This window comes from Gymnogyps californianus, chromosome 17 (assembly GCF_018139145.2).
Source record: "Gymnogyps californianus isolate 813 chromosome 17, ASM1813914v2, whole genome shotgun sequence".
In the NCBI taxonomy this organism is placed as follows: Eukaryota; Metazoa; Chordata; class Aves; order Accipitriformes; family Cathartidae; genus Gymnogyps; species Gymnogyps californianus.
Window position 1 is genome coordinate 2,213,190 of NC_059487.1, and position 27,637 is coordinate 2,240,826.

The 27,637-nt window shown below is 49.1% G+C and overlaps 1 protein-coding gene across 2 annotated transcripts in view; it reads right to left on the reverse strand.

Annotated features, from left to right (window-relative positions):
* Nucleotides 1–27,637, reverse strand: part of RALY (RALY heterogeneous nuclear ribonucleoprotein) — a 141,505-nt gene that overhangs the window by 87,571 nt on the left and 26,297 nt on the right. For both annotated transcript variants that reach the window (XM_050907576.1, XM_050907577.1), the window contains exon 2: nucleotides 3,105–3,195. The gene's annotated coding sequence lies outside the window, so the exon portion shown is untranslated. The remainder of the gene's footprint in view (nucleotides 1–3,104; nucleotides 3,196–27,637) is intronic.

Sequence of the window (27,637 nt, forward strand, 5' to 3'; positions counted from 1 at the left end):
AGCTGCAAAGAGAGCATTGCAAACAGCAGAGCCAGAAGTGAACAGGAGGCTATCCCTGCTCTCACAGCTTGGTACACTACTGCTGCTCCTAAAGGGCTGAGGTTGTTTTCTGATGGTTCGTGACACCTGGAGAGCCCCTGGAAAGAATTACAACCGTATAGTGAGACACATGAGTTATCCTACTGCCCATTCATTTCCTTGACAAAGGTATCTTAGGCACAGAGGGTAACCCAGTCCCACAGTTAGGCTTTTTTAGACTTGATCACGAACCCTGTGAATGCACCGTTCCTGTCCCGCAACCTCCTCCGCACCGGACGCTGCAGCCCTTAACCAGAGCCTGCACCTACCAGCATCTGCGCCTGCACCTACCTGCAACCTCCTCCTGACCCGCATCGTCTTGTCTAAATTAAGAAACCTGTTACATCGCTTCCTTCCTTGGCCCACAGGGTGCTAAGAAGGTCACTACCAGATCGTAGCTTAAAGGGCTACTGGGTGCCGTCCTAATCCTGGAAGGACAGGAACTGCCGGAGCTGATAAATGACCTGACCAAGTGATTACAGTCTGCATTTATTTGTGATTAGACACTGTGATGTGTCCAACTCCGCTCTGACACTGTGTTTTTTCTAAGCAGACAGACAGAAAATTTCACCCATCCAGTTTTTGTTGAGGTACCTAAGGATGCTGTGTGTCCTCTCACTACGGGACACTTACAACCCTGTACGGGTGGACTCAATAACAGGTATTTCTGTGACCTTCCCTGCATTGCCGGAATAATGGGCATTTTCATCAGCCTTCCTAGTTCTCCAGAGTTACTCTCAATGCTCTTCTCCAATTGCCTGAATGACAGATATTTTCACAGCTTTTTCTGCATCCCCCAAGAAATAGGTAGTTTCACAGCTCCCTCTGGAATCAACCTTTATTCTGTGCGCTCACAATAATAATTGGAGGGAGAAGTGAAAAATGAAAAAGCAAATAATCAACCAGCAGCGTTCAAGAGTTCAGAAGTCCTGTGAATGTGAAGAACTCACGGATTGAAGAAGGTGCTGCAGTTCAAGCCCTGCAGTCTGTGCACGCAGAATAAAAGACACTTTTCTGCACTTACAGTAAAAACCTTGTATGAAAAGAAGGCTCCATAGTTTAAAGCACCGTTTAATATGCCAACAGGCAAAACAAAACTTTGAAAAACTTCTGGCAGTGTACTTTTTAAAAATGTCTTGAATACTAAAATAATAAGGTATTTCTTCAATGCTGCTGAATCCCATAATTTCATTTGCTGAGTTAAATCCTGGTCTATGGAATTAGGGCACAGTAGTTCTCTTATTCATGCAGAAAAGGGTTTTTAGCCAGCTCATTTGTTTAACATATCTGTATGTCAGAATTTTTTAGTCCTACTTTGCGTCAAGATATTCTCGCTACTACTAAGGGAAGGTATATTAAGCTAGAAGCAGAAAATGGTTTTAGACAAATCGTAAGCAAACCCAAATTCCTCTTCTCCTTCAACTGCCTGATTTTGGTTTGAAAAAGTTCAGGTGAATCTTTACTCCTCTGTTATTTGGAGTTTCCTGGATTAGATTTCCAAGTAAGGTAAGAAGTGTAAACCTCTTGGATCTTTATTTACTGTACGTGGTATCTCCTGGGGTCCACCAAGCAACAGCAGAGCTCCTACCCGTATGATAACAAGTTTTACCTGATCACATTTATTTTTTCTCTCTCCTATCTAAGCTCCCAAGGAAAAACCCAACCACGATACCAATTAAAACAAATGTGTTACACCAGGACTGTAAACCCCGCCGAACTGGAAACCGAGGACCTGCTTTTATGCATCCCACTGGACGGGAAAGAACACTGTTGAAAACATTACACCTGCTCCATCTTCAGGTCATGAATTGTGCATACTACGATTACACCCTGAAATCTTCATTCACCCTCTGCTGAAGCAAACTCCAGGTTTTAATCACCTAGAGTCCCGTTACTCCGTTCTTACTGAAACAAAACTCCCACAAAACCAGGAGGAGATCTCCCAGCTCAGGTCTTCATTGACTTCATTGCTCAGGAAGCACAGCAAGTTTCTAATAGTCACAGTGATTCCTGGACCAGCGTTTCCCAATACTTAAGTCACACTGCCACTGGACCTGATCCCTAAACCCTCTCCCATCCCTCCACAAAACCTCTCCTTCAAAGAGGTGCTTTCAGCTCAGCCTACCTGGCCAGCCTAGGTCTGGGGGATGTTAAAGCTCATGTCCTGACAGTGCCATGTCTGTTAGCACTTTGGAGTTGGTTATTTTCCCTAATTGTGGCCTGAGGACACTGCTGTACCTTTTGGGGATGGGGGAACTCCTCTGTCCTCACTGAAGCGCTAAGAAACACAGCCCCGATTTGCTGGTGTTCAAGGAAATACCAGGAGCATGCTTTCTCCCAGCCCATTTTCATGAGGATGCTCTGCTTACCCTGTGCAGAGGCAGGGTTTTGATCAAACTCTGGGCACCCTCCTTCACCACACCACCAGCTCTGCAAGGTGCGTGTCTGCCCCGAGCACAACGTCCCCCGTGTGCAGCACTTCTCCCCAGCTTCTCTTTGCAACCTCTTGCTCTGGGGTGTGCACCAGGAAAGTCAAGAGCAGAGTCCACCTCTACATTACCCAGAAGTCACGCTCGTATTCACGTTCGCTCACAACAAACTGCAAACATAACTTTTAGAAGAAATACAAGCAATGAATCAGAAATGAAAACATGCCAAAACCCACCATGTCCAAAACGATCACAATCTGCCCATCAGGGTGTAATTAAAGCAATCTCATTTCTATTGCCAGCAGCACACAAGGGAATGGCAGATTCTCAGCACATCCATCAACCTTTGACTCCTTGAACACTTACACCAGGCCAGGATGAGGCCACTTTCAGCAGGCTCAAAGAGAGAAAACCTTCAGCCTGAATCCAGAATGAAGCCCACTCATACAATTCAGCATCTCAAGTGAGGTGTCCTTGCTGCCCCAAACCTCAGTGCCAAGTCCCACCTCGCACAGCAGAACAGCAGCAGCTGGGAATTGCAGGGATCTCTCCCACCATTCCTCACGTCGAAAGGTACCTCAAGACACAGTTACTTACCGGGACTGGTGTGGGCACTTGGGGTTTGTCAGTCCTTCCCGTCACTGGTCTGGGAGCAGGCGCAGCACCCCTCTACGGTCTCAGCTTCACCCTGCAAGAATCAGGACACAGAGGTTTTTTTGCCAGTTGCGGTAAGCAGATAATCCAGTACTTTCTAACCCTCAGCAGAGAAGGGTATGCTGTATTGGAAAGAAAAGCTGCTGGCTGGTTGTCTGCAAGGATCAGACTCAGGACTTTCTGAGCTAAGACTCTGAGCTGCTTAGCGAGGAGCTCAAACCGGAGCGGACAGAGTCGGTTGTGTTCGCAGGGCTGAGTACTTGGGATAGCTGCTGGGGAGGTGGTTTGGATTGGCTCAGGCACGAGAAATCCCACAAGAACTGCTACATCGTGTTAATGCTTGCAGAGAACAAGGTAACCAGCGGACAGAGGTGGGCAAAAATTTTTGGCCACGATGGCTGGGATTTGTTCAGGGGAAAAAAGAGTTTCTTCAAACTGAAATATCCCACAGTAAAGCAGAAACTTTTTCATGGGTTTGTTTTTTTCCTCCCGTTTTGAAAATGTGTTTTGAAACTGAAGATTTTGCTTTGGGTCAGGCAAAGCTGAATTGAAACATTTTGTTGGCGGAATTGAAATGTTCTGCTTTAAGTCAGTTCCTCTGGGTCCCCCGAGCTGCCAGGATACCTCCTGGGACTTTAAATTAAGGTCTTTTCCCTTCCCTGCCGTGGGCTGAGATACCTGGCTGGACTGCACGCAGTGCACTGATGCGTCACCTTGAGAGACCTGCCAGGTAGAAACGCAACCAGGACGTTACAATTCAGAAGCGGGAGCTGCAGGACTTTTTACGGCATTTTTATGCTGGGCGACACCCAAGCGCCTGCTGAACAGGCTCCGGGTGCAGCAGTGTCGGCACAGTCAGGCTGGCAGGCGATGCTCCTCGCAGGGCAGGCTGCAGAGCGTGGTCGCTCACCCCATAAGAACTAGGCTAACTGCTTTAGAGGTGGGATCTAGGTCTCACCAAATCCTCACTCCTCTGCAACCAAACGCACACCGACTCCTCCCCCGGTCCCAGCAGTCTGGGCAAGGAGCTGGGAGCTGTGGTTGAATGGATGGGATGTAGCGAGACCTCCTCTGTGCTTTGTGCTCTCCAGCCCTGAGCTCCGGGACAAGGACTGCCCCTCCGAGCTCACAGCCTACAGAGTCCAGAGCTGATGGGAACTGGATCCAGGTCTCCATACTCCCTCAGCCATTAACAAGATCCAGTGATTTAAACCCATTCCTTCAAATCAGCCTTCTCGGGCTAGCGATGATCTACAACAGAGGCAATAAATCACTGTGAGATTCCTGCTCTGCTTTCTCCACCCTCCTCAAACTGGTGATGATTCCCACCTCCTGCCTTCCAAGCAATGTTTCCTGAGTAACCATGGCTTTTATTGTAAGAACAATACTTTTTCCACCCTGCTCTGTGAAATACTCAGATCCGTGGGCTGCCCGATCCCATGGGGAGGGCAGGAGGGGCAGTCAGGGCTCCTGCCAGTCATCATAAATGTTAGGGTGAACGGTTATAGTTCATCCACCCAGCCTGCCAGGAGAGACCCTCTGTACTTAGAGGCTCAATTCAGTCTCAGTTATGCCACAGCATTGCAAAAGGTCAAACTGGAATGGAGCTTTTAATTAAAACAGAGAAAGCACTAAAGAGACAGAGAAATGAAGTGCTGGGCTTCAACCAACAACGAGGTCACACATATCTAATGAGCTGATCAGAGATGACAACACTGGCTTTCACAGCAGAAGTCTCTGCACACTGGCAGTGCACCAATGGATAATCCCTCCTGCACAGGGGTTGAAAGCTCTGCGTGAAAAAGCCACCACATTGAAAAAAATAAAAGCAGGGGACGCTGCCACGTGGCCACGTCTCCCGTCATCCAAGAACCCAACAAAGCATTCAAGATGAGGAACTTCCCAGTGCTGTTTCCTCAGTTCCCCTCCATTTCAATGGATCCATCATTCAAGTTTATTGAGCCTCTCCAGACATCTGGTAGTATCTCTCAGAAGTTCAACTGAATATGTAAAGTGCTGGAATCAACGACGAGTGCAGCAGTGACATGAGAACGGGCCTTCATGCAGGAGAGATGCAGAAGAGGGGAGAGAGTCAGAGAAACTTGAGGCCAAACCAGGTCTGAGCAGAGCCCTGAACATCAAAACTCTCAGAGACACTAGGGATGTGGAAAAGCAAATGGCTCATGGGCTGCTCCGATCACACCTGCCAGAGCCCTGAAGGTCCCTACTTCACCGTTGCTTAGACAGAACGGGGCAGATGGAGAATTACAGAAGCAAATCCCAGTGAGGAAGGAGGAACAGAGATTTTACCTGAGATCTGGATGAAGTTCTGAATGCCTTCCCCATCCTCCTCCCAAACTCACCCAGATGCCTTGACTGAGGCAAAAGTGCTTATCTTGCTCCTAAAGCCTTCTCCTGCTGATAAGAACAACCCAAAAGTGTGCGAGGGGAGGAGAAGTATGAGGGACAGAGGGACATGGTGCATCAAAAGCTCCGAGTTCTGCTCTTGGCTCCTCTGTGCACCTCTTTGAGACCAAGGGCCAAATTACTGCATCTCTTTGTGTCCCTTAATGTTAAGTTAGACCCAGATGAGGTCTACACAGTTGCCTGATAACCTCAGGTGGAAGCTGTACAGGAGGTGGCATAGAAAACCCTCACCACTAGCAAGATCAAGGGAGCTAAGAAAAGGAAGCCCACCTCTGCTGCTACATAATCCCTCATTTCCCAAATGTACAGCTACATGAAAGACCAAATTGTCTTGCTCTAATACTGAATTCCTCTTTACTGCATGAGTCCTAATGAATTCAGGCAGCAGAGGCGGCAGACTCCAGCCCTTGTAAGGCTCGAGTCAATCAGTGCAGTGCACCGTCCTTTGATTTTTCTAGAACCACTTCAACCCACGATGCAAAAGTGAAGGAGGAAGGAGGTAAGTACCCTGCCAAAATACAACAGCATCTTTCAAACAAAGTAACTGCACTAAAATGTGCTGTTTTATTTTCACTCTGGGCTCCCAAAGCATTTCCCTTCTCTCCCTGAATGATAACGGGCATAAAAATTAAATATAAATTCTCCAACAAAAAGCGAAACGCGCTGAAGGGTAATAAATCATGGGGGCTGGATGGCATTCAGAGGAAGTTGGGGGAAGGAATAAAGGATGAAATAGCGTAGATACTGACTAAGATATATCATAGACCCTTAAAAACCCAAGACTCATCCTCAGGGCAGGGGACTCACCTCAATGGGCTGAATTTTGATGAAGCAGCAAAGGGAACTTGCCCAGCGAAGCGGTGGGATTGGTACGTGGTGCTCGCAGTCCCGCAGGGCTCAGAGCACAGCGAATGTCACCCCAGCACCGCGCTCGCACCCCCACCTCGTGCGGGGATGAAGACCCCGATGAAAACATCTTCTAATTCCCCCAAAGCCACAATTCTGTCCCGGTTGCTAACCGCCGACGTCAGAAGACCTGCAAACAGAAAGTCTGTTCCGGGGGTATCTAAAGTATTTTGTACAAAACAGGAGACGTGCCCTTCTCGCTCGCCCAAAGGGCCCGCAGGGCTGTACCCGCGGGACTGGTGCTGCCCCTCTTTCTCCCCAGGGCCACGTGCCAAACACGAGCCGTTGCGCTGGCACCGGCTGTGGGATTGATCGGGGACTCCAGAAGAAGTAAAGAGGGACCAGCCCAGTGCTGCAGTGGGGACATACACGTTTCTGAACAGCAGCTATCACGGACTGGATGCTCTCTCATCTGATGACCTGAGATTCTTACACCGACATTTCCAGTAACCTGAAACACTCCCCAGGGCATCACACAGAAGCAGAATATTCTGGAAACACTATATATCAGCACTGATTTTCTCCTAATAAACAAGATCACCTTTAATTTTGCAGGCACCTCCTACTTCATTAAACTTAAAGATCTTGCTCTCCAGGGGTTTCCTCTTCAACTGGGGCAGGAAATGAAAAGACAGAAAATGCAATTTAATTGGGGATGAAGCTTCATCTTTACACTGCCTATCATAATTATGTGTCATTTAAAAACAAGCGTGGAGCAGGTGTGAAATGGCACCAGCTCTAGATGCGCATAAAAAAGGTTGACACCAGCAGCATGTCTCAGCAAGAATCGGCTGGTGCAACTTGAAAACTCCTTTCCTCTTTCTTCCTTTGTTCCCTCAAACTTCTCAGAAGAAATTCCTTTTGAAATGGGAGAGAAGAAATGGCATCTTTATGAAGCCAAGTGGTTTGAAAGGAAAAGAAGGTGATTTCAGCATCATGTGCTGGGGCACAGCAACAGTCCCTGCAAAATGCGGGGCAGCGCTGGTGTTGGCGTAGAGGACGGGCGAGTGGAGGTACATCAGCACAGCCACGTGCCTTCGTGTGACACAGAGATGGCAGTGCTAAATCTGCTGCTCCTGCTTCTTCCTCTCCGGTTATCGCTTTGCCTCCTCTTGCTGTCCTGGATAAAACGTCTGTCTGGGTTTGATGCTTGCAGGCAAGACCGGAGTGCACCACTATGGAAGTAACCTCAAGGTGCTGAAGTTTGCCCTGGGAGTTGAGTTGGGTGGGAGAGGGTTTCTGCTTCCCCTCAGGTCGCCCAGCCCCCTTCTCTGTGCTCCAGCACCAGGAGGAACAAAGCGATGAAACGCTTTTGTCAAGTTAATATTGAGGGTTTCAGTTGACCTTCTGCAAAGAGCAGAACCAAGGAAGAGCAAGGACAGCTCTGCAGAGGGGTTATGCTGCTCGCTTGGAGTTGTTCACCAACACAGGGTCGTTATAAGGGAAAGGAGACCTGGAGTCCATCTTTCGTGCTGCTAGAGAGTCTTCACAGGATTTAGGGCAGCTCAGTTGGCTCAAGCCTTCCCAAAACAGCTTCCACCACTGAGACTTTTCCATCTGAGGAAGCCCAAAATCAGACTCATCACATGTGTCCCTCCATGCTGAGATATTCTCTGGCATGGGCTTTCCATGCGGGCTGGGAGCTTGGACCCGCTTGTGCCCCAGCCTCTCTTCTGCACAACGGCGGTTTTGGCACTCGTCTGCCCTCCAGGGCCCTTCCAAACTCTGCGGGGAGAGTGCCACCCGAGTGCTAGGAGAGACCGGCAGGAAACGTGGAGAAACCAAACCATTTGACTTCAAAACAAATGCAGAGTGGCTCAGCTCAGAGCAAGAGCATTCCCAGGCTCCTGCTTTGTCTGCTTGGTTGGTCTTGATATGACTGTACGTTCCTCCTGAAAAAGAGGTGCCTGAAACGTGAGTCAGAGCAGAGATTTCTACCCTTTGTGCCTTTCTGGATGGTATCAGTAACACCCTGGATTTAAATACTGCCTATTTTTCCAACAAGTGCCTTTTCTGTACTTCCAGCCATGGGAGACAAAATAGAGAGGAACTCCGTTTAACTGATGCACTTTAATTAGCAGTTGCCTGTCGTTGTCAAAACCCCGCTCCTATATTCTGATGCAAATTCACATCCTTTCATTTTAAGCAATACGTCAGTTCGCCTTCAGTCTTCCAGTGATCCTTTAATGTCATATTTTCTCCCCCATGAATCAATATTCAGATCCTCTAATTGGAACTTATCTGCTCATCCAACCTTGGGCTAGGTTTGTTTAGCAGCTGAGCGTATCAGACACTTTTACTGACTGAACCAGCGGAGCTGAACTTTGCACAGTAGCTTTTAGGCAGAGATGCTGCCTGCGGCGTGCGCTGGGAGCCGGCTCTGCTCCCTCCCCTCTCCCACACTTCCCCACGCAGTCCTGCTCCACGAGCCACGCAGCTCCCGAGGCAGGCAGCCCAGAGTATTTTCTGTAATGGAGATATGAAACCCTAAACCGTGTCCCAGCCCAGGATGGGATCAGGGACAGGTCAGTTTTCCTGTTCCACTTCAAGGGGCAAAGATACAGGTCCCCATCGTTTCTAATTTTAAATCACGACGTCTCCTTCTGCCTGTAAATTCTCTCCTGCTGTCAAAAGGTCACCAGGCCAGTTGGAAAGCTATTTTTCACAACCTTGCTAATCTGGAGGCACCTTGCTGCCTCCTCTCACCAGGAAAATGCTGACAACAAAACTAATCGGTGGCCAGCAGGACTGCAGGTTGGGTAAGGCACTGCAGACAGGGTTGGCCTTTAAGGTACCAGCCAGAAATTCAAGAGATTCAGGAGCGGTTCCTGGCTCTTCCCCAGACTCCCCCTCATGACCCTGGGCTCCAGCTCTCTGCCTCAACCTCGCCTCTACTAACTGAGGCTAATAACACTTCCCACAGTTGGTCATGCGGATAAATTAATTTATGCTTAGGAAATAATCTATTACGCTGGGCACAAGGGCCCTTTTAGCGTAAAACCAGATATTTTTTCCCTTGCATCACCGCTAGCTTTAGGGGAATGAAGCCAAGAATGACTGTAACCCACTATGTCTAGGGCTGGGCTTTTTACTAGATTTGTACATTTTCTGAACAATCTCCCGAGGTCTGGGCTGAGTGAATTACCTCGACTGTTTGTGCTGAAGTTTAAGAGGGGACTATGAACGGGCTCGGAGCGGCACTGACCTGTGTCTCGGCTGGCGGGTGACAGCACAGCCTGTTTCAGCCCAGGAGGACAGATCACACCTTGATGAGCTCCACGTCTGCAGCCATCAATACAAAAAGCACAGCAAGGTGTCAATCCCATGCTCAGCTCCAGGATCGTCTCCCATCACCTGCTGCCAGTTTTTGGCAATAAATATTTCTAAGGAATAGCAGCTGCCCAGCACCCTCCCTGAAATGACTGAGACTTTCCCAGGTGGAAGGGCTGGGCCCACAGGGTTTCCACTCGGAGCAAGGGGGGGTTCACCAGGGACTGCTCAAACATCATCTCCCTCCCCCAGGATTTTACCAGGCTCTGAACTAGATTGCTTGATGAAAAGTCTTCAAGCTGGCGCGCCACATCTACACGCCTGGACTGATAATGGCATCAGGCACACGCATTTCCCAAGCCCTGGTGTGTTTTGCACCATTGCTCGAGCAGGCGGTTACTCCAGGGCAGAGGGATGCAAACCACTCTGACAAAGGTCCACCCCAGGCCTGAAGCTGCAGGGCCAGGGGATGCTCCACAGCAGGAGGTAGATCAGGAGGGGGTTAACTCCTCACTCAGCTTTTGTTGTCATCTGGACCGATGAAATCCACCGCTGGTGAATGGACATCCACAGACCATCATTCGTTTTAAGATTAAATTAGGGACTGCAGACTGCCTCCCAGTCTGCAGCACGAACACAGGCATCCCCTCGGAGCTCAAATCGCTTTGCTCTTCATCACTTGTCCAGCACTGACGCTGCCTGTGGCAGTGGCTGGAGGGAGCAGAGACCCATGCCAGCCTCCGGACATCCCTGCAGCATCCCAGCTCAGCTGCCCTCCGAACAACCCCCAGGAAGTTGGGACAACCCCAACTTAGAAACAGAACGAAAAACACCTCAACATCCCCAGCCAGCAACGGTTCCTCCCATCTATGAAACACAGAGAGGGGCTCAGCTACCGGGGCAAGAGGTGTCTGCTGAAGCACAGCGCACCGGGATCCCCTGGAGATGGAAGGGAAAGGAAAGGGAAACCCTAAGCCGCCTGTCACAACTTCAGCAGTGGAGATAACCAGTTTATACACATTTATCCCCACACTCAATTATCAGCTCAGTTTAGTGTTTGATTTTACACAACCCTGGTCCAGCAGACCTGCCGTTGTTCTGCTTGATTCTGCCTCACTCACTCATTTATGTATATATTATCCAGGCCCTAAATCATTTTGAAGAGCTTCTTTACTCGCATGCCCTCCTGTCTAATTCCAGCACCATCAGCACAAGGCAGGTTGCAGATACAAAGAAGCTGACATTTCTATTTTGAGTAATTTGCAGTGGATTTCTTGCCTGTTTGATGTAGTCATTTTGTTCTCCGCGCTGATGTGACGTTACTTACTGTTAAATATTCTTATCTGTTACATACAGTTCTGTTTAGATAAAGGTCAGCGCATGAACCCCCGACAGTGCTTGTTGCTGCCATGCTCTAAAGCCAATTTGTCATTCTGTCCCTTCAAGACTCTCATCTTCGTTTCACTCCATTTTTTCCATTAATTCAGGCACAGTAGAGAGCCATTAAAAAATGCAAAATATCTCAGCTGTTCCGATTGACACTCGGATAGGAAATTATTAGCTTGGGTAGCACCAGTTGCACAGGGAGGTCAGGTAATATTGCCCATGCAAATCCAGCAGCAGCCTCTTGTTAAGGAACTTTATGGCTGCCCCCCCAAAATACGTACATATTTCTGCTTTAATTGAAAATCAGCTAAGCCTTGCGTAGCATGTAATGCCTTCTCCCAACCTGGTTTGCAGTGGGATAACAGCATAAGCCCACACCACCCTCTCTTGGCAGAGGACAAGAAGGGCAAGCTCAAGCCATCTTCACCAAATCTGCCAGAACGGAAGCACATGGTGGTGCTGATCCATCTTCCCTGGGACCCAGCAAGCAGCCGGACTCACGTGAGCCTGCTCACACCAAGTAAAACCTACGCCTGCGTCTGCTCAGTCTCACTTTTTATCCCTCTGACCAAGTAAGTACCCCCCTGCCACCCCTGCGTGTTGCTTCCCGCGACAGCATCCGTGATGTGGGGATAGGGATGCAGGGGTACCCTGGCTGGGACTCACTCCCAGCACCCCCATACCCCACCTGCCTTGGGGCACCTCGACAGGTTGAAACAGCATCTCCGTAGTATATTACGAGTACGGGCGTTGCAGGCTTGCTAGCCGTCGGAAAGCAGCCTGTGACCTTGAGTGGCTCTCCCAGGGGACAAGGTGGTCATACAATCTTACAGGGACACACGTCAGTGCGGCGCAAACAACAGACCTCAGGACATTTAGTCTGCAGCAGCAGAAGGCAGGGAGCCATCACAATTCCCGGGTCATCTTACACCAGCAGCCACCGGGACGAGGAGCGGGGCTGGCAGCCCCCAGTGCCTTGTAAAACCTATTTTACTGCTCGGTTGAAGCTCGTGCGCTTTTATGCCTCCATCCAGCAAAGTGCTTCAGCACGTACTTAACTCCAAGCACACAAATAGCCTTAATTACATCAAGGGAGCCATTCAGACGCTGAAATTGAAGTCTATGTCTAAGCAAGTGTCTGAGTGAGGACTTCGGTGCAGAAAGAGGGAGCAAAGAGGATGGCGAGGAGCTGAGCCCACAGCCCCACCAAGCCGGTGACAAGGACCAGGGTGGAGATGCTCAGACGGGGCAGGGGGCTTCGAAAGCAGGGCTGGGTAAATGCAAGGGCTCAGCTGGCTGAAAAGGCGGATTCTGCTGCATGAGTAGAGAAGGATGCAAAGGTGGATTTGGCGTGACTGAAACTACCGCACAATAAAACATGTGCTCGTTTCAGCACTTGCCAAACGGAAGAACATTTGATCATTTATTCAAAGTGACATTTAATTTTTTCATTGTGCTAAATCATTTTGTACTTTTAAATAAAAGAGAATAAACTCCCAACCTCATCCCCCTCTCAGTAAAACACAAAGAAATACTGCATTTTGCTGAATGTAATCAAGCGTGAGTTTTTTTCCTCCACTTCTTTGTATATGAACGAGATAAAAGATAGAAGGGAAAATCATATTAGGCCCCCTCAGTTCTAGGCTCAAGGAGAAAAGTGCAGTTCGCACTGTGCTGAACCTGCCCCAGCCCAACGGTATCGGAATTCTTGTGCAACTGGCACCTGCACGTGCAGCCTGGACAAGCACACGCACCGCGGTTCCTGCTCCACGCAGACCTACGGCTACCCAGAGATGTACTACCTCCGCTGATGGAGATACATGCAGGGCAGCAGCCCCCGCACTGAACAGTTTCAGTCTATACCTGACCGTTGGGTGCCCGCCTTGTAACCATGGACCAGGCTGCACACAAGGGCTCCTCTACCCTTATGTCATTGCATCTCACAGAGATGCCTTCCTCATCCTTTCTCGAAGACTCTTATCCAGCACAACCATCAATAAACTCCTGGGTAAACGGATATGCACATCTCAAGTCCTCAGCTTAGCTACACCGGTACAAGTGGGAAGAAACTGCACTGCCACCCTCCCCTTTTCTAAATTGGGACACGGAGAAGGACGAGAGCTGGCTTCACACGTTTAGAAAGGTATGAGAAAACTCAGGTCCTCTCCGGGTTTGAGGACAGGGTGTCCCACAGCTAAAAATACAGAGACAAGCCAAAAAGTCAAGGCTAGCAAGAGGCATTGGTAGGGTGACCGAAGACAAAAACAGAGCCTGTTTATTTATGTAGCCAGTGACTATCCTGCAAGAGAGACTGAAGCCTGCGCACACATGCTGCCTGCGTGACGGACAGGCTCCTGCCAGCTGTAGGGAGTCTCATTTCTCATGCAGACACAGGGGTTCCCTCTCCCCTTCCCTCGTTGCAGGCTCATGCCTTTCTTTCAATTATTTTTAGCTGCTGCACAAAGCAGGGTAAAGTGCAGAAACAGGGAAATGGCAAGGGATGGAAATCACTGCTCTGGTAAAGGCTCTCCCCTTTGCCACCACGATAGGGAGCTCAGGATCCAAGCTTCATCAGGGTCCACGCTCAAACCTGTCCAGTGTTCGTAGGATCCAAGATGAAAATCTCTCCCAGAGGCTCTATCAACAGCTTGAGTTGGGTGGGAGATGCCCTATGTCTGGTGCAGGATTGGGCTGCTCCATGCTGCCCAAAGTGCTCCCACCGCACCTTCCTCAGGGGTCCTGCCCTGCACCAGACCTGGGCATCTCCTGCAGATGGGTTTTGGTTCTTCATCAGCCCAAAGGGCCAGAGCTCCAGGGAAAAGGTCCATTGCCAAAAGCAGCAGGATGCAACTTCAAGGTGGCATGGCTGGCAGGTGGCAGTTCTAAGGGACAGGGATGGTCCTTGAGCTCACGCTGAAATAGCCATGTCCCAGGGATCTCAACCAGCCTGCAGATGGCCACGGTTGGTAAGACGTAAGCATCAGCCACACAGGAATGAAGCGTCCCCCAAGACCTGGGCAAGGGGAACAGCCAGGCCATTTGGATACTAGCCTTGCCCCAGGCAGGTGCCTTCCCTGCCACGAGAACTTTGTCTTCACCTGAAGTCCTTCACTACAAAATGGCAGGAAGACGCAAATATGCCTGAAGGAGTATTTTGCTGCATTTGGGACACCATCTCTTACTCACCGACTTCTCTGCAGCACCTGCTGCATGTATAACAGTGTATACCAGTGCATCCCAGTGCATATCAGGGGTACCAGGGCTGACGTTACTTGAAGTTTAACTGGGATGGAAGTTGTGGTCTGTAAAGCTTTCTTCTTCTGTTCTTCCCAAAGATCTCCAAGCTTCAGAAAAATGCTGCAAAAGGCCATGATAAGATTAAGGTTTTCTCAGCCTGATTTTGCTCCCATCTTGCTCTTAGAGGAGTCTGAGTAATCGTAAGGAAAGCCCAAGAACAGAAGTACGGATGAGACCCAGGGGAGAGCTGCTTGGCAGAGTCCTTTTCTCCAGTAACACCTGTGAAGTTTCATTTACCAAGGTTAAATAGTGCTGTGCCAGAGCCCAGCGGGTGTCGGGAAGCAGCGGCTGGGGGGCTGCAGTGAAGACAAGGCATCCTGCTCACTGTCAGCATCATTTAGAACAGCAAATCTTGAGCTAAGTGGACTCAAGAAGCTTTCAGAAGTCTGGCCATGAGCAGCAAAAGGTCCTGCTGAATTAGCTGTACGGAGCAATGCATCAACAGCCAGGGGATGGACAGGGTATGATCTATTACCCGTGACAGACACAATTTAACAGCCAGGCATAAGTGATGCAAAGGACAGGTGACTTTCTGCTGGTGACTGAACCCTTGGACCCATTTCTGTAATGAGACACATGTCCTTCCCACAAGCTTTGAGGCTAGCAGGAGAGAAACCAGTGAAGCATCTCTGCGGCCTGAGAAGACATCAGGTCAACCCTTTCTCTTGGGCCACCTCTGTTGGAAACCCAGGCACAGCCAACACTTTGTATCTCCGCAGCAAAGTGTCCTCCACAGAACACTGTGGGTGTTACAGCACGCAGGGAGGCAGGTTCCGCCAGGGTGAAGCTCAGCAGAGATGCAAGGTGTGCAAGACTCGGGGTCCAAGAGAGCCCTGGCCCAAGAGGTCACAGCTCATATTGGTGCCAGCATGCCACCTCCCAGGGCTGGGACCCCTCCCTGCCTGGAGCAAGAGGCATGGCACAACACGATCCCAGCACCTGTGAGCTTGGGCATCAGCCCTTCTGGCAGGGAGAGCATCTCCTCTGCCCCCAAAAGTTATGGCTGGATCCTCCATTTCTAGCAAACCCACCTTGTACCCACCTGTGTATCACCTCCCACCCAAATCCTGATGGGCTCATTAATCCAGAGACTGCCAGGCCTCCCTTCTCCTCCTGTCCCACCTGAGCTGTGCGGCTGCCATCGGCACGCATCCACGTCCCACCTGCTCAGGCTGGGAAGTCAAACACCCCCCACCAGTTCAACTCAGGGGACGGTTGGCAGGATACAATGATCTGTATCAGAATTTAATTCCAGTTCCAGAGCTAACGCTTGCCAAAGTGCCACAAGTGCTTCTGTGACAAATATTTGACGTCTCATCCAAAAGATACTACTAACTGCGATGCCTTGGAGGGCTTCCTAGGGAATTGCAGAAACGCAGGGCTGAGATGCAGCAAGCTCAGGGCTGTGCAGCCTCCAGCCCGTGGGGCTTTGCAACACCACCAGAGCAAGTGGTCCAGAGGTCCACGAAATAACTGCAGGTAGATCAGAAACAAACCGCAACGAACACACATATCCAAGTATTTGAGTAAAGAAACAAGATGGGAGGGTTGCTTTCTTGGTTGCAAGTTAAAATGGTTGTGGCTGTCACAGTTCAGCTCCTCTCACCCGGCATAAGCGAGCAAAACGCTGACACCAAGATGCAGCCATTGAAAACACCACAGGAGCACCAAGAGGAGCCTCTGAAACAGGCTATATGCCAGGCTAAGCTTTCCATACAGGGCTCTTCAATTCAATTTGCTTTACTTCATTAACCTCAATGGATTTACACCCGAGACCAGCACTGAAAAAAAAAATCAATTATCTATTTAACCTCACTGCCCTGATATTATTCCCTCTGTCCCATATTTGGCTCCCCTTGATATCTGAATTCTTGCAGGCCTGCCAGAAATTTGGGCACAGTCTCCATGCTGTAGGATGAACTTCCTTCTGCATTCACCAAGGTAAGGAAAGGATAAAGCCACAGGTGCTTTTGCAAGAGTTATTTCAGCAATAAACTACTGCAAAAATATTAATAGAAAACTCCAGACCTATAAGTGCAGCCATTCCCTCTGCAACTTGCACTCGATTGCATGGATGAAGATCCATGTCTTGCTGTGAACCATCTCCTTCTGATAGGAATGCTGCTGGAGCTCTTGTAAAAGCGGGCACTGCATTAGAGCTGCAAGGAAGACTCAATAGACCAGTGCATCAGTTAGCAGAGGCCTGGCAAGCTGCCTGGCACCCAGACAGCATGGCTGGTGTTAGTTTTTTGCCTGCTGCAGTGGTTACACACTTTTATCTCGCTGCTGATGGCAGACGCACCTCACGGGAAAAGCAGATCTGAGAAGTTTTACAAAACAGGCTTTCATCAGATGGGTGCCATCCGTTCCAGGCTTTGGTGAGGCGCACTGAAAGCCACAGAAGGAAAGATCTCCAATGTGGGATAAATAATTTTTTGTGCTCCTTTGGTCTCTGAGAGCAGACCAGATCATCAAATAGAGCTGACGTGAAAATGAAGCAAAGGTGCCTCTGCTGCTCTACCACCACTGAGCTTCAGGTGTAAAATCCACTAAATCCCAGTTCAGTGGACGCTTGGCCATGGTGCACAGACCATAGTCCCTCAAAGCTTTGGCCAGCTGGGAGGGTCCTTTCTCACCCCCATCTTACACAGACACCTCTTGAGAACTACTCACAAAAGAGCCAGCGTTTCCAACGCAGCCGCACGAGACTCCGCTTGGCCGCGTGGACCTCCCAGGGATGCCCACACGAGCCGGTGCTTGCACAGCTCCAGCCAGAGAGGCAGATATTAATTCTGTACTAAATTGAGTGGTTTGTTGTACACAAGCAATTTCTTTTTTTTAATGAAATGGGTGTATCATTATGATTAGGCATAGTCGTTACATTCAGCCTTTAATTAGATTTGTGTAATTAGAAATTCACTGAGTTATTTCACACAGTGGAAAAAATATTGCTTGGATGGGGTTATATAAGACGTCGACAGATTTCTCCATAGCTCCCAGAGCTGACTGATAATCTGAAACAAATGACATCTCCAGTTTTGAGACCTTCACAAGGTGTGCATAATGCTTAACTTCTGGCAGATTTTGCATGGCTAAGATGTGGAAATCGGGCAAGAACAAGTAGAAAATATGACCAGTTCCTACTGGTATTTTCTTCTCCTGCTAAGATACTCACCTACCCAACTGGGGTAACCGGGAGGTTGATGCTGCAGCCCCTGGTGCTGCACCAGAGGCACCAGCCCCAAACACCCAGCCGGCCTCGCTGCGATGGATGGAGCCAGGAGGAGAGGACGTCCCCAAGTCACCACGGCAGCTTGGACACAGGAATGGGACATTCATATACCAAACACGGAGAAAGTAATTTGGAGAAAGCTTAATGGATCGGAAGGCTTTTGCAAGAGACGAGACACGCAGATGGGGGTGCAGACCCACACAACTCGGATCCAGCTCCATTGCTGCACCAGCTGGGAAGCATCAGTGGGAAGCATCAAGAAAGTTGGTTGCCCATTTTTGGCTTATTTATCCTAGCAAACGAAAGCTGAGAGGCGATACAGCTGCCTTCCACAGGGGCAAGCATCAGGCCAGATGGAAAATCATTTGAGCTAAAGGAGAGACTGCCACATGGAGAAATGACCACAAGCCAGTTGCAAACAGACTCGAGCAATAAAGCCCTGATCTACCAGCACAGAGGGGCTGCGCTGGCTCCCCATCTCTTCTCCCAAGACGAAGCTGCTTGTAAGAAAAAAAAAACCACAGTTGTTTCTGTTTGGGGTTATTCATGAGCAGTTATGAGAGAGAAAAACCAGACTCCCCAGGTTGGGTGCTCCTCTGCAGTCCTTCAAGCCAGAGTCCAGTGTGCACCAGTGCAAGGGACTGATCCAGCCATGCTTGCTCTGGTTAGTTGCTTTAGTCTTCAGAGAGCATTTCTAGCTCCTCCTGACTGTCATGATGAACATCCAGCTGGAAGAAAAACCTTTTGGAGTTTAAGTGTCAGCACACTTGTCCTGACCATGGGACCGAACAGGCACGAGGCTGCCATGTAAGAAGAAATGCTTTGACTTATTTCTTTATGTTTGACCTAAGGAGAGCAATGTTCAGGTGTCCTGGAATGGATCAAGCTTAAAACAAGCAGCCACTGGCATTGCTACTGATATACAAGTTAGCTAGCCCTGCCAGCCAGTGGTTTCAAATAGATGGAAAAATATGGGGTTGGGGGGGTGTGTGTGTGTGGTTTTTTTACTGTCTTATGGCATTAATAATCAGAAAAGGAAAAAAAAAAGATTTCTCCAAGGTCTTTGCACGTAAGTACTTTCGTCCTTCCATCAAATCCTATCACCAAGATGGAAGAAAGAGGACATTTTTTCCAACAAATCTAGTATTTGCTTAGGGCCCAGTTGCAGAATGAACAGCCATATTTATTTTTATATATAATTATATCTCGGAGCCTGTGTGTATGTGTGCACACTAGAGAGAGTTCCCTCATGGCCTCCTGTCAGAAACATCTTATTGCACTTCATCTCAGCACTGCCCTTTCAGAAACAACCACTTCTTTAGAGCAATATCCTCTTCTCTTTCTCTCATGGATCCCCAGGTACCACAGGCTTTGTAGGAGATGAGTTTATTAATTCCAAGATGCTTCTCCCCGCCCTCCAAAGAAACTGTTAACATAAACTTTTTATATTATAATGGGTTTATCTGATCATTTTTCTTTGGACATACCTGAATATAGAGTTTTTTCCTAAATCCACTCTTTCTTGAAGGAATATTTTTAAATTTGAAAAAGATTTCACCTAGCCTTGTACCGACAGCAATGCTGCATAACTCAAATATATTTTGCCTCCACGTCTTCTCTTACACAGACGTGGATGGGGTGCCCCTGCAGGAGGAAAGCTGGGTGATGCTACAAGTCACCCTCTGCATAACCACCAAGAGCCTCAATCTCCTGTCACCAAAGAAATGGTGTTTCACTGCAAACATCCACTGTGCTTGGCCAAAAACACGGAGGCAAGTCCAAGGTGGTATCACCTGCCACTTTGCTCATCCCATGTCAATCCATTTGATGAGGAAAAGCGGGCACCCTTTGGCAGATATATTCTTTGCACCCTCGCCCACCTGCTAAAAGTGCCCCACTGACTCTCGGACAGGCTTAACTGGTACACTGCACAAGCTAAGGGAGCAAAGGATGGAGCAGAAGGGAAAGCATCAGCTGGAAGACACAGGAAAGCATAAATTCAACATTTTTTCCTCCATTTTAACATGCATCATGTAACAGCACTGTAGCGAGCAACACCAACCTCATACATCTCCGTACACGTTTGGAAAGGACCTGACCCCGTATTTACTGATGACTCAAAGCGTTCACCAAGACTCTGGCTGCCTTCAGTCTCATGACTCCCTGACCCCTGAAACAAGTGACACCTCCAAGCCAGGCGCTCACTCCCTCCTACTGAAACAGCCACAGGTCTTCTGCCCACCTGAGTGTCAACTGCTCCTTCCCAGGCAGGTGAGGGAGTACCCCAATTCTGAGTACCCACATTGTCCATAACGAAGGGCAGCAACTGGGACACACCAGCGGTACACCACTGGTGGCAGCCCTGCCCACGCAAACCTGGCACCTCCATCAGGCACTTGCGTACCACCTCTCCAGTTCGCACTGGGAGTCGAGTGCCACATCACGAGTCCATTTCCCAGAGCCAGCGCATGGTCCTCCTAGACATTTCCATATGCTCTGTAACACAGATGCTTTTAGCACTCCAGCCAGGTGGGGACACTGAAACCCAAAGTAATTTTAAATTCACCCCAAGGCAGAAAAGCATCTTGTGGCACAGCCAGGAGCAGCATCTGGACTCACCCCACAGCATCGCAGCTTAGAAAAGCTCCCTGAGCTCTTTCTTCTGTGATAGCTGTTGGCACATCACTGCACCAGGCACCTGTAATGGGCTGAGTGCTCTCTGCACCCGAGAGGAAAACACCAAAAGCATGAAGCATTGAGGAAAGCAAGAGGAAAATGCTCTCCTGTGAGACTCGAGTCTGAGGTTTTCCCAGCAGACTATTTTTACAGCTGGGGAAATGAAGCAGAGACAAGAAATGGCCCCCAGCCATGGAGTTGGCTACTGGCAAGAGAACAGCCAACTTTACTGTCAGATTTACACAAGGCTTCCTTACTACTCTGAGCAATATTTGCACCTTAAGTAACTTCTCCCACTTAAGCAGGGACACCGTAGCACAGCCCATGCGGCGAGGCTTTGCTTAGTGATGAGGTGGCCGGCCGGAGGGGATGGCCCACACCTTCTCTTGGTTGGGCCGTGGCTGGCCAAATGGCCCAGAGCTTCTGAGAAGATAACATCTACACTCTAGCTTGGCTCCAGCTGTGACAAGTTATGGCAGGATTCGAAAAAAGCTGGAAGAGACAGAAAAAGGCAGCTCTAACCAGTGGAGATGACAAAGCTCCTAAAATCACAGCCTTCTGCTTAAGAGTTTTTCCATTAAACTGCTTCTCAAGCAGCAGTGCTGGTGGGTGGGAAAAAGGGGAACCAATTATACAAACAACTCACTCACGATACAATGATAAGAGCATTTGATTAAGGAGCACTTTAAAGAAAGTCCTTAAACATTTGAAGGACCCCTAATATATGTTTGCAGTCATGTCTGGAGCTAATTTAAACAAAATGTTTATTTGCACAACCAGGTGAGACTCAAATTACGAAGCAAAATCTTGTTTTCTTCCTCTTCCACAGCTTTCCCTTAGGTACGTGGTCCCTGCTACTCAAATTTCTCCCAGTCCTGTTTGTGGGAATAAAACTTTTCCTCCCCACCTGCAAGCTTTCAGGCTCGAAGTGCTCATTTGCTCATTGCAATCACAGCCCCGAGTGACTCTTAGAAACCCTCTAACTTCTCAGGCCAATCACAAATAAGCAGCACAGCGTGAATTTCAAACATTTTTTTTGAAGCTGAACAACTCTGAGAGCTCTTCATCAAAACCACTTGATGAACAAGCTCGGGAGAAACCTCACGTCTGGAGCGGTGGCTGGCACAGCGGAGGAAGCCGCATCCACGGGGAGCTACAGCTTCTGAGTGCACGGGGGAGCTGCTCCCAGTGTATCACGTCTTCCCTCTGGAAACCAGTGCTCGTTGAGCTTTAGGGCAGTACCAAAGATCTCAGGCAGCCATCAATGAGGTGAGCTGTTCCAAATAAGACCACCTACATCTCGTTCAGGCTGTTTCACAAAGCAAATCTCCCAACAGACAATGAGAAACTCTGGCTTCTGCACCCCTGCCGGGTGCCCTAGCTGACCTGGGACAGCCAGCTCCTCCCAGGTACCAGCTGCTGGGAGAGGACCCCGTCTCCTCAGGCGGGCAGGACGGGACTGCCGCCCTTCAGGGCGACGAGGATGAGCGGCAGCAGCTTGAGCTGGAGATGTGAGTGGGAGCGTGCGTCCTCCCATAGGGACAGTACCTGCATCACTGCTGAACCCCAGATGATAGGGCACCCAACACAGAAATCAGGCGAGGAAGGTATTCTTATAGTAAAGTACAGGTGTAAACTGACTTAGGAGAGAAGTACATTTTCACCTCACTTAAAAGCAGAAATATTTCAGTTGCAGTCCAAAACCACTCATCAAAACAGTCTCTACAAAACGTGAGGTGACTGGTTTTGAAAGGAGGAAAATGGAAATTGGTTTGGCAAAAAACAAATCACTGCTGAGTAATCGGTCCCAGCAGAAATCTGATCTGCACAGCTGAGAGACTTTGAACTTACGTATCTGTTACAGCTAGGAATGAATATTGAATATTCAAACACTCAGACTTTCAAAACCTACATCTCTCTGGTGTTCAGCGTATCTTCTGCTTTTCCTCTGGTATGAAGTATGGTTTTTATCTGACCAGGACTGAAATAAAGGGTCACTTTCACAAATTGCTTGGATTCACCATGATGTCCTAATAATAGAAACAAACATTAAACAACAAAAGACTTCATCATAAGCTGATATTTGAAACAAAGAAGTTGAATTTTCAAAACGGACTTTTGAGTGGAATATTTTTTCTGTTCAACATTTTTTCTGGCACATCTGTATTTTTCCAAACATTTCAAATTTGATGAAAAAAGTTACTTTATGAAAGAGATCTCCTCATTCAGGATCTCTTGACTGATTGCATGAAACGATCTTACAATGATGAGTAAGTATTGATTTACCTAAAGGTGATAAGTGGGTGGTGATTAGAAAAGGACAGCTTTTTATACACTCTGGGAGAAATGCATGCTCCCAACAGCACATCCCACGTGGCATATAATGACAGTGCCACAGGGCTACCAGAATAGGTCTCTCCCTGTCTGTATCCCTGTCAAATATCCTTGCCCAGTAAGGTAATCTTATTTGCTCTTTCAGTGCACTCAGGAATTTTTTTTTTTGTCGTTTTGATTTATTTTTTTTCTTTTTGTTGCTAACTGTGCTGGAAACATACTGTCACTGGCAATTCCTGTGGCTGCTAGGGGAACGCTTACTACTCTCAGGTGACATGAAACAGCTTCACCTCTCTCAGATTTGTCTGTGTCTTCTTCCAATCACAGGATCTAGCCTACGTGAAAGCCTCATCCCCACACTCAGCCAAAGGCAGCCCGCGCCAGCCCCCCTCCGTCCTGCAGCACAAACAGGGTGTGCTGGCAACAGCTCCAGAATGATGGAGCTGCTGACCACCATCCAAACAGGATGAGCAAACTGAGCATGGCTCTCCAAAGTTACGTGCAGCATGGTGGATGAAGAGCCTCAGAGCCTTGGACATGTGCTGCCTGCCTGGAGGGATGTTTGGGGGGGTTACTACACCTTAAAGGGTGAAAAGGGGAGAAGAGCTCAGAGGGAGGTTTTGGGAGAGATCCTTGGAAAAGGACCATTGGGATAGAGATAGAGAAGCCTGATGAGGAGGAGCCCCATGGGTCAAGCACGAGGCAGCCCTCTGCTAGCATGCTGTGAAACACCAGTCCATCCAACCTAGGAAGACCAACCTACAACACCATTCCCAGATCTCCCCTCAGTCCAGACACATCTCCTTCAGCTTCTGTGACAACTCAGAGACCAGACTAGGGACTTCCAAAGGTCCCTTCCTACCTAAACTGCTCCATTATAGAGGTTAGGAGAACCGTATTGGGATGGCAGGACTTTCCTCTTGGCCATGAGATGCCTGAATGGCAGCAGTCCTTAGGCTGCAGAACAACAGGCAAACAAGCAGGGAATTTTAACTGTTTGGAGGTAAATGTGAATGGCTTTTCTGAAGGGCAATAAAATGTCCCCTGCCACCTGAATATCCTTCTGCTGAAAGCAAATGGGGAATGACAGGCCTCTGAAGGAAACATCAGCACCTCTTTCAGCATACCATGTGTTGTTATCTGTAATGCAAGCCCTGCTGTAGGAATCACTGCAGCCCACCCCCCCCAGTTTCTGCATGGTGCACTGCCCGTGAAGCAACATAAAACTTTCACAAAATCCAAACCATGAGCTGCTTACAAAGCCCGTTAACTATACGGCAGATTGCGCAGATGGTTAACATTCAGGGACCCGGTGCGAATCCCCCATCGCACAGCGGCAGCAGAAGTGACTCAGTGGCTCCAAATCCAGCTCTGCACTCGGATGGTCCCGCAGGTGAACCGCTCTACCCTGCGAAGCCGTGGTGTGCGAGGGGACCGGACAGTTCAGCTGGGGTCAGCAAAGCCGTGAGGCAACTAAAGCTGTCCCCTGCTTGCTCAGCAGCTCTCAGCTGGGCTCTCCTGGCTCACTTTACTGACGTACACACACAGTTTCTCCTTGCCAAGACAGATGGAGGCAGCTGGGTGCACAGAGGGGACAGCCTGAGGCATGCACCCAAATGTTTTGGAGAGGGTCCTGCTTAGGCAGCACCCCAACATGAGCTTCTCTCCTGTACAAGGTATCTACCACCACTTTGAAAGATCTAACTTGGGTCCTGAGCTCTTTCCTTTGCCAAAGCAGCTCCTAACACCAACCCACCTCACAGAACAGCCTCAGCACTTTCCTCCTTGCTCTGCCAACACCCCAGTTTCCCCTAAACCCCTGTCCTGGTTTCAGCTAGGACAGAGTTAATTTTCTTCCTAGTAGCTGGTATAGTGCTGTGTTTTGGATTTAGTAGGAAAATAACATTGATAACACACTGATGGTTTTAGTTGTTGCTAAGTAGTGTTTATACTAAGTCAAGGATTTTTCAGCTTCTCATGCCCAGCCAGCAAGAAGGCTGGAGGGGCACAAGAAGCTGGGAGGGGACACCATCAGGACAGCTGACCCAAACTGGCCAAAGAGCTATTCCATACCATATGACGTCATGCCCAGTATATAAACTGGGGGAGCTGGCTGGGAGGGGGAATCGCGGCTCGGGAACTAACTGGGCATCAGTCAACGAGTGGTGAGCAATTGCATTGTGCACCACTTGCTTTGTATAGTTTAATTCTTTTAGTATTACTATTGTCATATTATTATTATCATTGTTTTTCATTCCTTTCTGTCCTATTAAACTGTCTTTATCTCAACTCACGAGGTTTTTTTCCTGATTCTCTCCCCCATCCCAGGGGTGGGGGTGAGTGAGCGAGCGGCTGCGTGGTGCTTAGCTGCCGGCTGGGGTTAAACCACGACAACCCCCTACTTCGGGCACCCCTGCTTTGCAGACTCCTCCTCAGCACATAGCAAGAGCAAGCTATCAGCGTTCACTACAGTACTTCACACAGGGCTACGCAACCCCATGCATGGACAAGAGCTTGGATCCTGGAAATACTATCTCCGAGTGGGAAGGGAGAGGCACCCCCGCTGTCATCTCTGCAATGACAGCCTTGCTGTGTCCTTGCACAAAGGTGGAGGTGCTACGGATTAATGGGAACATGTCACCACCTGCTGGGTTCTGCTTTGGCATCCCACAGACATGGAAGACCTGCTCCATGGGGGTCCTGACACAATTCCTCCTGCTCCCCATCCCCTCCCGAGGAGACTGACTGTCCATCACTGTTTTGTCTTCAGGAAACGAAAAGGATACTAAGCATGTGTCTACATGGCAAAATGAAAGAGTCACAGCAAGATGGGGAGGTATAACATTGTGGTAATTACCTTACAGGAGAAAGTACGGGCTGCATCCACAGCTGGCTGTGGTAATGGTTACTGCCAGCCAAAATCCACTCTGGAATTACCCCTGCCAGCTATGGTAGGAAATCTGTGCCTTTCATGGACTACAGTCACATCCATTTTCCTGGGCACTCCTGCCCCAAGAAAGAAAACGTGCTGGTATCTATTTCTGAGGATTGTGCTCATCTTCAAACAGAAGCAGTAAGTGCCTTCACCTCCCCCAGACACCAGTGGGACTTGTGGCATCCTACAAAAAGGGCTCAGCACACACTGACCCACTCCACAAGTCCCCAGCCCAACGGCTTTGTGAGCAGCTCTGTGCCAAGATGCCAGGGGAGGAGATACAAGGGCCCAGCACCCCACACGCCACCGTTGCTTCACGACAGCCACGCTGGCGGGAGGTCACAGCAAGAACTTTAGGGCAAAGGATCAGCCAGGGCACTCACACATGGCACAGCCTAATCCAGCAAGCAGAAACAAGGCATGTCAGAGGAAAACTACTGCTCTGCATAGCGTGGAGGTGTGCAGAGTCAGGCCAAGGGTCCCCTGCTGAATGCAGTTATTCTTTGCCTTAAGACTTCAAGGTCTTCCCGGCTAGGACTTGGTGGGTGCTCTTTTTGCAGATGTAGCTCACCCACCTCATAAATCCTGCAGTGCAGCGCATGTGCTCTGATGTGGAAACCCAGCATTTAGAGGATGAGGAAGACAATGCATCCGGCTGAGCTTCCCCACCCCAAACTGCTGGTGCCAGTGGCAGTTTCCTGCACCAAAGGATCCCATTATGCTTGGAAGTGGTCTTAAAGACTCCTCTACTGCAAACAAAGCAGACAAACTAACCACTGGGGCAAAACAGCAGTATCTGGGGCAGTGATTTACATCAGAAGACAAATTCTTGTCTTCCCAGCTTGGAGCAATGCTGCTTTTGTTCACTCTGGAGATGTGGGAACCAGAAGCCCAAGCCCTCTGGGCCACAGCACCGGGAAGTCACCAGCCGGAGAACCCAGCTCCTCCAGCATCGCTATCTCCCCGCTCACCCACAGCAGCTTCCCCGTTACAAAACCTCAGTGGGTCTGCAGCTGCCTGGTGAGATACGCTAAGGATTTCCACTCGCCCAGACCGATGCCAGGGCAGAGGCAGGGGACGTGGAGGGACGTGCTGGCCTCACACTAACACGCTGTCTGTCCCAAGGGCTCATTAGCAGAAGCTCAGTGCCCTGCAAACTGTACTAGCTTGTGTCTGGCTTGGAGTGTGGCTGTACCTAGAAAAACACAGCTGATCCCACCTAGACACTGCTAGAGATGCCTACAAAAGGATTAATGCCTCCCTGCTGCCCTGCCTGCAGGCCAGGGAGGCAGCGGGTGTACTCCAGGGAAGGCAGCAGGCAGGCACTGACAGAACAGGCAGCATGCTGTTCCTGAGCATCCTCTTGCAAAGTAGCACCCCCAAAGCACCCATCGCCCAGACCTGCACCCCAGCACACGCTCGTCCTTGCAATTTTACCAGAGTCCTCAGCCACCTGGTTTAAATAAGCATTTCCCTGATTTCAAAGAGCATCATCCCTGGTTTGATTTAACCCAATTTGTCCTAAATGGATTTCCCATTTCCATTGGCTTAAGGGAAGAGGAAAACAGATTGGAAGAGTATTTTCTGACTCATGCAGCTAAGCAGATCCATGCTGTTTAGAAAATGTAAAGCTCTTGAGGCAGGAATATTAACTTGGAATTCCCACTTCTGTGCGTGGGGGAGGAGTCTTTTCTCCAGTGCCCCTGTGCTTTCAAAAGAAAAGCAGGACCACAGGCTAGTTTTAAGCATGAGCTAACATGCCTGCTCCCAGCCCGGACAAGACATCACTATTCATCAAAGGGCAGGTTCTTGCTGTGTTTGCCTTTCTGCCTGTTTTCCCAGAATCCAATTTAAAACAAACTTTACTGGTACTAAAGCTAGATCATATGCAACATACTGCAGAATACATTAGAGGAGAGATAGAGCCACCTATCTTTATATGATAAATATCTATATATAGGGCTCAGCACCTACCTTTATTGCTGGCATTACACATGGCTTACCCTTCTGTAT